The 12,714-nt window shown below is 36.0% G+C and overlaps 1 long non-coding RNA gene across 3 annotated transcripts in view; it reads right to left on the bottom strand.

Annotated features, from left to right (window-relative positions):
* Positions 1–12,714, bottom strand: part of LOC131364318 (uncharacterized) — a 30,077-nt gene that overhangs the window by 7,732 nt on the left and 9,631 nt on the right. The window contains exons 2-3 of one of the 3 annotated variants that reach the window (XR_009206454.1): positions 12,190–12,341; positions 9,037–9,587 (exon numbers count right to left, since the gene is read on the bottom strand). This is a non-coding gene — a long non-coding RNA (uncharacterized LOC131364318). Of the gene's footprint in view, positions 1–9,036; positions 9,588–10,697; positions 12,342–12,714 lie in introns of those variants that run through there. The other 2 variants (XR_009206455.1, XR_009206453.1) reach the window with 2 other exon arrangements.

The raw sequence follows: 12,714 nt of genomic DNA, 5'->3' as shown, positions 1-12,714 counted from the left end.
ATGATAGTGTGTATGTGAGGGTATGATAGTGTGTATGTGAGGGTATGATAGTGTGTATGTGAGGGTATGATAGTGTGTATGTGAGGGTATGATAGTGTTTGTGGGAGAGTATAGTTGTATATGTGTGAGGGTATGATAGTGTGTATGTGAGGGTATGATAGTGTGTGTGCGAGGGTATGATAGTGTTTGTGTGAGAGTATAGTTGTATATGTGTGAGGGTATGATAGTGTGTATGTGAGGGTATGATAGTGTGTATGTGAGGGTATGATAGTGTGTATGATAGGGTATGATAGTATGTGTGTGAGGGTATGATAGTGTGTGTGCGAGGGTATGATAGTGTTTGTGTGAGAGTATAGTTGTATATGTGTGAGGGTATGATAGTGTGTATGTGAGGGTATGATAGTGTGTGTGTGAGGGTATGATAGTGTGTGTGTGAGGGTATAGTTGTATGTGTGTGAGGGTATGATAGTGTGTGTGTGAGGGTATAGTTGTATGTGTGTGAGTGTATGATAGTGTGTGTGTGTGTGAGGGTATAGTTGTGTGTGTGTAAGGGTATGATAGTGTGTGTGTGTGAGGGTATTGTTGTGTGTGTGTAAGGGTATGATAGTGTGTGTGAGAGAGTATAGTTGTATGTGTGTGAGTGTATGATAGTGTGTGTGTGTGTGTGTGAGGGTATAGTTGTGTGTGTGTAAGGGTATGACAGTGTGTGTGAGTGTATGATAGTGTGTGTGTGTGTGTGTGAGGGTATAGTTGTGTGTGTGTAAGGGTATGACAGTGTGTGTGAGTGTATGATAGTGTGTGTGTGTGTGAGGGTATAGTTGTGTGTGTGTAAGGGTATGACAGTGTGTGTGAGTGTATGATAGTGTGTGTGTGTGTGTGAGGGTATAGTTGTGTGTGTGTAAGGGTATGACAGTGTGTGTGAGTGTATGATAGTGTGTGTGTGTGTGAGGGTATAGTTGTGTGTGTGTAAGGGTATGACAGTGTGTGTGAGTGTATGATAGTGTGTGTGTGTGTGTGAGGGTATAGTTGTGTGTGTGTAAGGGTATGACAGTGTGTGTGAGTGTATGATAGTGTGTGTGTGTGTGAGGGTATAGTTGTGTGTGTGTAAGGGTATGACAGTGTGTGTGAGTGTATGATAGTGTGTGTGTGTGTGTGAGGGTATAGTTGTGTGTGTGTAAGGGTATGACAGTGTGTGTGAGTGTATGATAGTGTGTGTGTGTGTGAGGGTATAGTTGTGTGTGTGTAAGGGTATGACAGTGTGTGTGAGTGTATGATAGTGTGTGTGTGTGTGTGAGGGTATAGTTGTGTGTGTAAGGGTATGACAGTGTGTGTGAGAGAGTATAGTTGTATGTGTGTGAATATATGATAGTGTGTGTGTGTGTGTGTGTGTGAGGGTATAGTTGTGTGTGTGTAAGGGTATGATAGTGTGTGTGAGAGAGTATAGTTGTATGTGTGTGAGTGTATGATAGTGTGTGTGAGAGAGTATAGTTGTATGTGTGTGAGTGTATGATAGTGTGTGTGAGAGAAAGTATGTATTATGTCCTATACTGCCTCTCATACACACACACACACACACACACACAAACACACACACACTATATTTATTTGGATGATGAAAGTGTTATTTTTGTTGAAATCACATTGTGTAATAGTGTGATCAGGGTTGCATATATACACACACACACACACACACACACACACATACACACACACACACACACATATACATTTACACACACACACACACACACACACACACATATACATTTACACACACACACACACACACATACAGTATACACACACACACACATATATACATATACACACACACACACACACACACACACACACATATATATATATACATATACACACACACACACACACACACACACACATATATACACACACCAGCTGAAACAAAAACCACATAACCACGACCTATTCTGGAATGGATGTTGTTTGTTTCCGGTTTGGGTTTTGAGATCAGAAGGATATGAAACGATAGACTAGAACATAGAGGTGTTAAACAAGAGAGCGTGACACCTGTTCCACCTAAAACCATGCATGAGCATCTGCACACACACACACACCAATCAGGCATAACATTATGACCACCTATAACATACCACTGAAAAAAATGATTCACTGAATTTACTCAATTTTTTTAAATTAAGTGGTTGCAATCAATTTATTTTAGCTACATTTAAATAAATAAATAAATTTAGTTCAAAGTCAGTGAACTAAATTTATTTATTTAAAAAAATGGAGTAAATTCAATGAATCATTTTTTTCAGTGTATATTACCCATATATATATATAAATAAATATATGATATAATAATGAAAAATGGAAATATGAGCAGTTTTTAAATTATGTGATGCTGACATTTTTGTTGTTGTTTATTAAATATATAAATATAATACACTCAAGTTGTCCAGGCAGTGAAATACTTGATGAAGTGCACTTCCTGATAGCTTTATAAAGCAGAACTGAAATAATATTTAAACAATTGTTTTGTAACCGACGTTATACTCTATCTTTGCCAATTATAAATAGTGTTATTCATTCTTCAGATCTTTGTCACTGGTAATAATGATGTAGACTGTAAGAGACAACAGTGAGAAAGAATCCACTTTTTAACTTCACATAGAAAACAATGTCATGAAACTAACTAACTATCTAATTTATTCATTAAATAATTAAACAAATAGCGTTCATCAAAATGATTTCTAATGCTTGTGGAAGAGTGATGCATGACAAAAGGTGCTATTCTACCTTGTCAAAGCTGTGTGTGGGGGGTGTGATTTTGTGTGTGTGTGGTTTTGTTGATTTTGCCAGCAATCAACCACACAAGTGTGTGTGAGTGTGTGTGTTCCATTTCAGATGCTGCTTTCTCCGGAAACTGCGGTTTCCTTTATTTTAAGATTGTCTTACCCTTAGGTAACCTCCTTGTGATGTGGGAAATACTGTAGCCTAATTTCTTTTTTACTTTGTTATTTAACGGTTGATTAGTATCTATTGCTGTGGCATCATAATGATGGTATAGAGGTGGATTAATTCAGGAAGGACACTAGTGAAGGCCTAGGTGTGAAATGCACAATGTTTATTCTCATTTTTTTTTGTAACAATAAAATATTTTTTTTACCACCAGGAATCCCGAATCTATGTAGACATTCGGACAGCAGCATTAATTCATAATCCAGGTTAATGTCTAACAGCATATACCCTAAACACACTGTCTTTAACAGTCAACCCTTCACAAGCCGAGCATGGTAAAATAGTGGAAAAAATAAAAACAGGCTATGAATATTGAATGAACGAATAAACAAACATCAGCTCACAAAATCCTGCGGAGGCTCAAGAAGTTTGGCCTTCCTCCAAACAGGTTCCTACCTGCAAGCTATCAGAATCCTCAATGAACTGTAACAAAGACTTACTACAAACCTACCATACAACTGCATAAAGATTCTATACATAACATAATGTTGTACTATTTGCTAACACACTGAGACTACACTATTATCACTACTATTTTGCACCTTACTTGCATGCTATCCGTTAACATACAGGGACTGTACAATTAAAACTCAGTACTATTTACACCTCACTTACACACACTGTATAGTTTGCACACTTTTCACTTACAGTGAGCATCTACATTTAACTACAACACAGCATGCTATTATATAAATAGATTTAGACACATATTCTATACTGTAAATTCTTATTATTGTTTGTAAACCTTTTCTTTTCTACTTTCGCTCTTTTTTTGTATAAATTGTATAAAAAAAGTCTCATTGGAACAATCGGTAAGTGGTGTACCGACGTTATACTCTATCTTTGCCAATTATAAATAGTGTTATTCATTCTTCAGATCTTTGTCACTGGTAATAATGATGTAGGCTGTAAGAGACAACAGTGAGAAAGAATCCCCTTTTTAACATCACATAGAAAACAATGTCATGAAACTGAGTAATTTATTCAATAAATAATTAAACAAATAGTGTTCATCAAAATGATTTCTAATGCTTGTGGAATAGTGATGCATGACAAAAGGTGCTATTCTACCATGTGGTTACTCAGGAAGTTGCATTTTTCACTTTATGGAGGACTATATATAAGAGAACTTGAGGAAGTGACTGTTGTGTCTGCTTCAAGCAAGCATGCATCAGGGGCTTTTAGGGTGAGACGTGGGTTTTCCCTCTGTTGCGCAAAATTTTAGTGAGGAAGATAACGATTTGAAACGTTTTTTTTTTTTTATTTATCTATGAATATATTGCCCTTAGTAGTCTAGGGAAAAAACGGAAACACTTATAAAAAGTGTCTACTTTCATATGAGCTTCATATTAACCACTATGATGAAGACTTTCAAAGCTGAACATGAACACAGCCAGCCTTTTAATTATTTCCGCATTACCTCAAATATGATTCCTTAGTTTTGTTTTTACTTTTTCCTTAATAATAGATTTACGATTGCTGCAGTGAGGACTTTCAATCCACTCCTCATCAGACGTTCGTCAACATTAACCGTACTTCTAATCTGAAATGAAAAATGTATTAAAGATATAAAGGTATTAAAGATATAAAACACTTCACGTTGAGCTGGTGATCACAATAAGTCTGCTTTGTGTCGGATCATCTGTCCATCTTTATAAGTGTGGGTTGGCAGGTTTTTAATTAATTTAAAACTAGCCCTAAAACAAAACTAGCTATTTATTTCAATATTCTAATTTAGACAATATCATGAGATGGAATTTCCTTGTTAGTGCCTCAAGCAGTAGTATATGAAAGTTGTGTGTGGGGGTGATTTTTTTTTTTTTGTGGTTTCACAATGTTTCTGACTGACTGAAGTTGTACGGGAGTGTGTGTGTGTGTGTATGTGTATGTGTGTGTGTGGTTTGTAGTTTTCCATGACGTGCAGACCGTACGTATTATAAAAAGCCAGGAGATCCTCTTCAGGAGATCAGCTTTGAGGAGCGACAAACACGCGCACTGCAACGTAACTATGCAAATCCGTGAGGTATGTGACATCGCTCTCTTCTTCTTCTTCTTATTATTATTATAATTATTATTATAATTATTAATACTGACAAATTATTGATTATGACAAATACCATTTACTGACAGATAAAACATAGATAGTGAAGAAAAGGCTATGGTTATGGCTCCAGGGTGTTTTTCTTCTTCTAATTATTATTATTATTATTATTATTATTATTATTATTATTATTGTTGTTGTTGTTGTTGTTATTTAACTCATTTTTTGTGCTTTGACACACACAATTCTTGGTCAGAGAGAGAACTAGAGCCGTGCTCTGATTTTGTGTGTTTGTTGGGGTTGTTTTTGGTATAGAGACAAAGAAACTTTTAGGTATGAAACTTAAGAGAGACATACTGAAAGAGGAATACAGAGAGACAGAGAGAGAGAGAGAGAGAAAGAGAGAGAGAGGTCTTAACCTGGTGAAATGTGCTGTTTGACATCTTTACACTCTATAATGTGAGGTATGTTACTTTCCTTTTCCACCTTTACCTAGATGTTTAAGGTCTGTTAAAGGTTCTCAGATCAAGGCTTAAAAGAAAGGGAGAATTGTGGAATAGCCTACCTTTATCTATTAGAATAATCCCCACAGAATCTCTGTTTAAACTTAAACTTAAAACTCATCTTTTAGAAAAGGCTTTTGACATCTACGTCATCCTGAGCTTGTTTTTTCCTCCGTGTGTACCATTCTCAATTGGTGTTTTATTATTTTGATTTTATAATTTTTGTACAGTACAATGGTCAACGATTGTTGTTTTATCGTGCTATATAAATAAACTAAACTAAACTACTCTAACAACTGGAAATGATTCAGAATTGCTCTCTCCAAAGTATATGTATGTATATCAGGTATATTCAGTTGTCTTTGTTTTGGTACGAAAATGACCCCAAGGTTTTTGATAGAGCATGACCGGACAAAAAATATGGATCTTTTTACTGACAGATAAAACCTAAGTAGTAAAAAAAGAAGGCTATGGATATGGCTCCTGGGTGTTGAAGCAGTTAATCAGTTTGGAACTTAGTGCTCTATTTCCTCAGCTGACCTGCAGAATAATGGTGTGTGTGTGTGTGAGACAGGAATGTCTGACAGTTTTGGGGCCATGTGGTTGAAGGAAAAACCTTCACTTCACAGTGAAATATCCTAGTATTATTTTCTGTGTGTGTTTCTGCAGCTTATTCTCACCGTGTTGGTGCTTTACAGCACAGTATCATTGGTGCTTGCTCCAAGGGACACAACGTATCCACGAGAGCATCCGGCTGGCCAGAAACTGGTGTGTAACCGCTGCCCTCCAGGTTATCGTCTGCAGAAGCACTACACTGAGACACAGCAAACAATCTGCAAGCCCTGTGATGAAGGATTATACACCGAGGTCTGGAACTACATCTACGAGTGTCTACCATGCAGATAGAGTCGGTCAGATCAGGTGGAGGTGCAGAAGTGCATGAGTTCCACTAACCGTGTGTGTGGGTGCAAGGAAGGCTTTTATATCGACTTAGATACAGATTCAAACTTGAGCTACCCAGGCCCTCCTGACTGTTGAGAGTTTAATTTATGTTCAGTTTAATTTATAAAGTTCTATTAGAAAATGGATTGACATTCTTCTTTTCTTTCAGCCTATTTTGATTCCGAAGTGTCGCTGTTATTTTTTTTTTTTTTTACAGTAAAATCATTCTGTTGTATACTACAGTAGACATGCTGTAAAATCAGAAATAAAAATATTTTAAAGAAATTCTAAATTGCGAGTTGTTGTTTTAGCTCCAAAGAGGCAGGAAATCACAAAAAAAAAGTTAAATTGAAAGATTCTTTTTTTCCTTGGTTCTCAGGAGGATATCACACACATTCAGCACAAACAAGATCATACATTTAATTTACATACCTGGATCAAAAGGTGTACGAGGGAGAAAAGGCTGCACATTAAGCATCAGTGCAAGTTATGGTCATTTGTTTGCTCTACCAGGCCAAGCCTTTTAAAACACTACAGACTGTACCATTTTTTGCATTCAGCTGTATGTCCAGTACCATGTTTGTATGAGGGCTGTATGTGTACAGTGACATCATACAATTCCCTCAAGATACACATGACAAGATTTCACTCTGAGAAGAAAGAGACACATGGCCATGAAAAGTCCTTAGCATAGGCAAAACAAGGTTGATTTTTGGGTGAACTATTTCTTTATGCACATCCCTGCCCCTGGTAATGCTTACAGGTTAGAAAACCACTGTGAATTATTTTATTTTTTGTTTTTAAAATTCTCTACAGCTTTGTCATCTGGTGCGTTTTCCATTTGTTGTTGTAGGTGCTTGCAGTTTCATCGCATCACAAACCAAAATTTGCAGCAAACCTTTTACAGTTCCCTGGACAAGCACAACTCCTGACACTTTTCAGAGCTAAGGCATCAAATGGTGGTCCCATTGGCAACCAGATGGCTAAAATATTAAAAGACTATCATGAACAAGTAAGTGGAATTCCCATTGAACATACTCAAGGGCTGTACAGGTTAAAAAAATTGTCACATTATCAATAATTAAAATCAGTTAAATATAATAATGATGAATGTTTTCAGTTGCCAGAAAAGACAAAAACATGAAGGCATTCTAAAACAGTAGTCTATACAAACAAAATAAATAAATTACACAAAGTAGTGTAGAATAACATGCAAGTAAGTGAATGATGACAATTTTTGTGTGTGGATGAACTAGTCCTTAAAATGTGCTTGTGCTGTTATTAAATTGCCTAAAGGAATTTGCCTGTTATGTGGATTTGTAAGAAAGTGCCAGGTAATAACTAGTGCTGTTACATGTTGTAGCTAGGTTTGCAGTGTTAGAATGTTGTCTCATCATTAATCATGTTAATAAATTCAAAATGTTGCTTAGTTGGAAATTAAAAGTATGGTCATTTTTTGTTTTGTCTTTAAGGATCAGGATGACATCAGTGTCATTAAAGGTACGTTTAAATCTTTTTCTCTCCTTTTGTCTGTCCAATTAAAGCTTCAAAAATTACTTTAATTTAGACTTTACTAAAATATTAACATGGTTCAACACACACATTAAACACATTATCTAAATATAATATCTAAATTTGATGTGCATTGTTTTCTGTATGTTTATATCATTGTCATATGTAAAGCTCATACTCCAAAGTCATGAACATGATCTGCACTATTTGCAGAGGCTTGTTATGTTGTAATTATAAGGTTTAGTTAATTCTAATGGGAACCACTGGTATTAATTTTGTTTCGCCTCTTTGTTTTTTTTTGTTTGTATGTCTTGATTGTCCTTGAAGATGACGTGGTGATGTCTTCAAAATCCTGGGTCAGTGCTCTGATGCTGCTTTTTTGGGCTGCTTTATGCCTTTCATATCAGCTACCCCAAGAAGCTGACAGTTTTTTTTAGTTCCTGCAAAAGGTACTGTTGAATCTTGGTGACGGCACGGCTAGGCTAAAGTTGCTGGCACGTACAAATGAACTGCTGAATTAGTGTCATAGAATTCGTACTGTTTTGAGTACCATTAAGAGGGAAGAAGGTTCTATTTTCAAGATGAAATTTTAGGATTTTAAAACTTTGCTTTTGTGCTGTTTGTGCAGTGTTCTATATGTGACTCAAATAAGTGCTTTATTTCAATAAATTCTATTTCTTAAAATACTTGCTGATTCTGTCATTATTGATTTATACATGTTAGATTTTGCTTAGTCTTTAAATCCGTTTGTGTTCAGGTAATAGATGTAATTAAGTCCAAATAACTTTTTACCTACACAAATGGTTTGAGGAAACCGATTGCCTTAAATGGTTTGAGTTGACTGAACTCAAATTAATCAAGACTAACTTTATTAGTTTGTGTTCTGTCAACTCAAACCATTTAAGGCAATCGGTTTCCTCAAACCATTTGATTAACTATATAGTTATTCGAACTTAATTATATCCGTTAACTGAACACAAACTGATCTGTTTTTTGAACTTAAAATGTTTAAGTTGCCAATACTCTAAATGACCGACTATACCAACACTAAAATAAAATTGCATATGACTCAATACATATAAGTTTACAACACTTATTTATATTTATTAGTCTCAAAACTTAAATGGTTTAAGGCAATCAGTTTCCTCAAATGGTTTGAGTTAACCTAACTTATCAGGTTTTACAGTCATATTTCAACACCAAGTCATAGAATGAGAAACAGTTTGGAAAAGGCTTCTTGACTAGGAAAATTAACAGTAACCATTAAATAGACAGTAACCATGGTCACACAGACCTTCACATGCTAGCCAACTGTACTCTTACTGCTGGTACCAGGATGAAATCCTTAGAGCCATTGCTGGACACACTGGTGTAGTGGGCCATGGGTTCCTCCTGGTGTGTGGCCTTGTGGCATTTTCTGGATGATGAAAGCATTGATACCATTGACTGGCCCTCATGTTCTCAAGTTCTCATGTCCCTCTCCCAGATTTGAATCCAACTGAGAACCCCTGGGATGTATGTCAGCTGTAGCCGTTCCTTCCAAAGCCAACCTTCCCAAATTGCTGCAAAAGGCCAGTATAAAGGACCTGGCCAAAAACATCAAGCAGAGAATTAAGAAGATCCAAAATGAAGTCCATCTGTGCAGAAATGCTGCCTGCTGACAAGTGATTCCATTGTTCCTTCATCTTCATATATTGCTTGATTGCACTCGATTACTCATATTTTTGGATAAGATAGTCAAAACTTGAAGTGAAACCCACAAGTGTCCTGACTGTGTTGTAGCTAACTCAATGAAGAACAACCAAAGGTGCCACACAATCCTTCTGTAGTCTACACCTGCCTATTTACAGTCATACAGGTCACTCATACAGCTCAGGTCTGCAATCACTTTACTTAAACACTGTGTACAACGAAGCATTTCGCAATGTATTTTTCTCTGGTACTAAAACACTGACGGAAAGAAGGACTGATATGTAAACACAAATATATATATATATATATATATATATATATATATATATATATATATATATATATATATATATATATATATATATATATATATATATATATGTGTGTGTGTGTGTGTCTGTGTGTTTTATCCTTTATCCAAACTATTTTAATTTGTGCTAATAAATTTAAGTTCATATAATGCTTCTGTGTATGGTCTTGGTGCTAGTGGTGTGAGAAATTGATTAATGAAAGGCTGTATTAAACTGTGTGATGAGCATGGACACACAGAGGAGTCAGTGGAGTCGGATTCACTACAACACCAGGAAGGGGCGGGACATCCATGAATTTAATTGGGATGAAATTTAAACAGGTTTATTGAGTTCATTTGATTTTTATCAATTTTCTAGACCCCTCTTCTAGATTCAAGAAGGAGTGGGAGGAGTTTTCATCAAGTAAATCAAGCAAATCAAATTTGGGAGACCAAAACTCACACAACTTTACAATGTCACCAGAAATCAGCCAGAACTGGTCCACTACAACGCCGTAATCCACCGATGTCAGCCAGAAAAGAGCCAAAATGCCATCACCTTTACTCCAGAACTCATCTTATCAAGAAGCTCCAGAAAACAGCGATAACTAGACCAATATTATGACAGAATCCTCCAAAACTGAGCCATAAATTACCCTTATATAATATTTATATATTGTGCAAGGTATAATAAAAGAATGAAACTAGGCAAATGTGTAGTACAGTGTTTTATTGATGTTGAAGGGGAAAAAATCTCAACCAGATAACAGGAAAAATAAAATCAATGGAAAAAAGATAAGATAAACCAATAAAACAAAAACAAAAATAAACACAATTATAACAAAAACACAACAGAAACCAAGCAGTAAATTCAGTTAAATGTGTTCTTTTTCTGCCACCCTCTCAGTCACCAGCCAGATGAAACAAAGGTGTTTTCCCATTTGCACCTCTGCAGTTCACTGCCTTGCCTCATTTTTGATCACCTGCCTGAAAATTCCTGTCCTTCTTGTCCACTTCACCCATCAATCCAAGTTCAAGTAGATAATTTTAAACTCACATTTGCGTTTAAAACTCAAATTAACAAAATTCTAATTAATATGCTGTTAATGGCTAAATGGAAAAAAAAAAACACAGCTTTCATCTCATGTCAACACTTTAAGTGACCACTAGATGGGAGTATTGTAGCACATACGACCCGTAGATATCCTATAGAGTCAAGCCAATTTTTTAAAAAATTAATCCTTCAATTAAAAAAGGTGCTTCAAGCAGTCCTAAACTCTAATTACATTTAATTATATTTGGGGAAAATCCACGCAACATGAAAGCTCTTGTTATCACCTACATTATGATAATTATAAACATGCATCACTTCAGACTGCAGTTCACCAGTATGTGTAGTCATGTGATATGAAGACTTTCCTAGGAGAGTCTGTTTAGGTTATAACACATACCTTCTCACACACATTCTGTTATAATCTTGCACACATACAACTATACTCTCCCCCACACACACTCTACTATACCCTCTTACCTGTACATCATACTCATACACACACACACACACACTTGTTGCTATACTTATTTACACTAACAATTCTACTGCCATTCTCACTTACAGATATCACCATACTCACTCATACACACCATAATATCCCCTACAGCAGTGTTTGCAAGAAAGAATAAATTAGTGAATAAGAAAGAAGGACGTTTGCATGAGAAAGATTTTGTGTTGTGTGAGAGTGTGTTATTGTGTGTAAGAAAGAATGACAGTATTGTTTGTGGAATTAAATTCACTAATACACTGTGATGTGTTCAGAACATTAGAAGAGAATCTGACCCTATCGGACATGAGAGCATGATTTTGGACAGATTATTTCTGTTAGCTTAATAGATACACAAGGACAATTTCTTCCTTTCTCTCTATTAAACAGCAGTTAAGAGGAAGTAACCATCGAGAAGTTTTTGGTGCACTTGTAGGCCTTATCTGCATTTTGTCCCATTATAAATACCAATGAAAACTCAAGATCAGTGGGAGTTCAAGACTACCCCCAATAATGGTCATCCTGGATGCCTTCAGTACAACATATTACATGAGCAAATTACTCATTGTTTTTCCATTGGAATGACTTGGCAAAGAATAGTGTATGTTTTGGAATCATCAGGACACTGTACAGGCACACACAGCAACTTGAACTTGGACCACTGACCTATGCAGAAATGTCTGATGAGGACTTGACAGACATCAACAGCGAAATCCTTCAAACCACCCCAGATGCAGGTGAAAGGTATGTGTTAGGAGGCCTTAGATGATGCCACATCACAATATAATGCTGCCATGTTAGACACTGCCTGTGAGTCACTGTAATGAGGGGCAGAAGAGAGAATAAAGTGAGAGGGAAAAAAGGCTATGAATGAAGAGCCCGTCTTGGTATCCGTGTTTTATTATTGTTATTAACCCCCCTGAACACCTCAACTATTACAGTACAAAAAAAACTTTACATATTCTTTTCTTTTGCAACCATTAACAGTCAGCTACAATGGATATAGTATTTATATTAAGTATTTGACCTCATTTTATTTTGTAAAATCCATGTTTTTTGAATTTACACTACTGTACTCTAAGCAGTAAGTTCACAGTCACACTACATGAATATACATAGAGCAAAATTACTGGATGGAACCAGAGACTGATCAACCTAAGACTTTGCTATAATGAAAGAACCACAGTAGAG

Source organism: Hemibagrus wyckioides, linkage group LG14 (assembly GCF_019097595.1).
Source record: "Hemibagrus wyckioides isolate EC202008001 linkage group LG14, SWU_Hwy_1.0, whole genome shotgun sequence".
NCBI lineage: Eukaryota > Metazoa > Chordata > Actinopteri > Siluriformes > Bagridae > Hemibagrus > Hemibagrus wyckioides.
Note: the sequence above shows the minus strand (reverse complement) of the source record. Positions and strands in the feature narration are given on the sequence as shown.